Genomic DNA, 2454 nt, shown 5'->3' on the forward strand with positions numbered 1-2454 from the left:
TGTTTTTTCAGACCAAAAAATTTCGGCTAAAATTTTTTTTTTCACTATAACATGTCATTACTGCAGTATTTCATTCTCTATGTTTTTTTTTTGTTTTTTTTTTTGCTAAATTTTTGTTATTGTTCAACTTAAATTGGTGTGGCTGGAAAGTCAAACTGTCTTGCTTTACTTTCATTTTCAGTATCTGCGTGTCATCATCTCTCGGAAAAATTATTCAGACTCGTTTTCAGACTACTTTCTGGCATTATCATCACATAATTATGTTTGCAGCAAATTAGACATCAAGACTTAAAATAAAATTGTTCAGCATTCATTCAATGTTAATTAATGTTTTAAGGCTACTGGAGCAATTTTATTTCTCAAAAAATCAATTTTATTTCTCAAAAAATAACAAAATTGGATGAAGAATTGTCTGTTTTTGTTGTTCCAATCTTCAAAAAAAAGTGGCGGTGTGGTTTTTTATCCAGGAAAATTTCAACTACTTAGCTATCCATTTTTGAACAAATTTTTATAGCATCCGGAAGTTATTATAATCTAGAGCTCAAATTTAAAAAACAATTTACCTGTGATAACTTTTCCTAAAGTTATAAGGGTTTAAAGTTGCCAATATGGCCAATTTTTGTCATAAGCGCGCGATATATTTAGTGCTATTACTGCGTAAAGAGAGAGGCTTAATCTGTCTTAGAAATTGCTCCGAATTGGTTCAGCAGGGTATTTTCCATAGTTGCCAGATTACAAAGAACAAAATCAATTACTATAATCAGCTTAATATAGTTATCGATTTCGATACATACTATACTACACTAACAACATTCAGCTTAAAATTCATAGTTTGTCAATATATCCTTAACCAAAAACTATTTAAGGCCAGTTTTTGGACAGTCGGAACACTCAGGACGATGCCCTGATACGACATGTCTTGTTGTACATATGACCAGCATTTCAATTTTGCTGGTCAAAATTATTGTCTTCATTCTAAATTTTTTGCTGGAACCGCGTCAGCGAGATGAAATCAACTGTAGGGTTCGTTTTTTTTTAACTCAAGTTTTTGTTCTCGTTTAGCAAAGTGAGCCTGGAGTGATTGTATCACTGAATAAGTTCTGATCCATGCACCATATGGCCTGTGCGTCATGTAAACTAGGTCCACGGGATTGCTTTAAGCTCCTCTTTAGTTCCTTTCTACTCCTATTTACTTTTTTATAGATATAACAAAATATATAAAATATAAATTTGAAATTGACTAGATTAACAAAAAATACTAGCCACACAATTTTCATTGATTTTAATGTACGATAAATTCAAAATAATCACAAAAGTGTTTTTTAAAAAAATGTTTTTCCACTCCATTGTATTGTTTGATCTTTATGTATTCCATGAAACATCAAATCTTAAATATTTTGTTTGTTAGTTTTAGTTCTGGCGCTTTTTGTTCCAACTTTTGAGGAAAGTGATGGAGTATTCGTGCTCGGGGTGGTTTTTTTTTTCCATACAAACTTCGACTCTTTAGCTGGTCAATTTTGACGGAAATTTTTTAAATCAGCCAAAAACTATTATTGTCGTGAGCACAAATTAAAAAAAAAAATTTCACCTGTGATAATTTTTCAAACTTATGGGTCTTAAAGATTGCCGAAGTGGAATAATTAATGCGCAACTTTTTCGTGCTGTTAACTTGTAAGCGGAGATTAAATCCGTATTAGAAGCTGTTTCAAGTTGATTTGAGGCATGCTGTTTGATTTAATTATAACTTAGATCTAGGCAATATAAATTACTTTATAGAAACTGTCATCATTTTTATACAGAGAGAACACTACTCCTTAGACTTATAGGAGAAGTCGGAATATTCAGGTTTTTGCCCTGATACGAACAGTCTTGTTGTTTCGACTTTTGTACCGAAAAAACGGAATATTTGTGCTCGGTGTGGTTTTTTTCTTCAGACAAGTTGTGACTTTTTAACTAAGAAGTTTTGACTGAAATTTTTATGTCAGCCAAAAATACATTATTGACTCGAGCTAAATTTTAAAACTTTGCGACGCTAGGCATTTTTGGAAAGCCTTGGTAGGCATTTTTCAAAATTATTGACCTATGTAAAAGTTTCTACTGATCAGAACCGTTAAAAACTGGTTCCAGTTTCAAATATTGAAAATAAACAGAATGCGAATTAATATAATGAAACGGTAACCTCTCGACTAGCATAAAGCTCGACTAATTTAAAAGTTGTTAAATAACAAATCGTATCGGCTAGCAAAATTTAGATGGCTCTTTTTCTCAGAAATACAATACAACATTCCTTATTCATTCAATTAGAGTTTATTGAGAGTAGATTGAAAAAGAGAGTAGATTGAAAATTTCAGCACCCGTACCCAACAGAAGCTGTTTTTCAAGATAGAAATTTCATATAGATTATCTAGCCTAGTTTTCTCGTATTTTCCGTGCAGTAATGATCTATTTTTTTTC

This window comes from Symsagittifera roscoffensis, chromosome 4 (genome assembly GCF_963678635.1).
Source record: "Symsagittifera roscoffensis chromosome 4, txSymRosc1.1, whole genome shotgun sequence".
Lineage (NCBI taxonomy): Eukaryota > Metazoa > Xenacoelomorpha > Acoela > Convolutidae > Symsagittifera > Symsagittifera roscoffensis.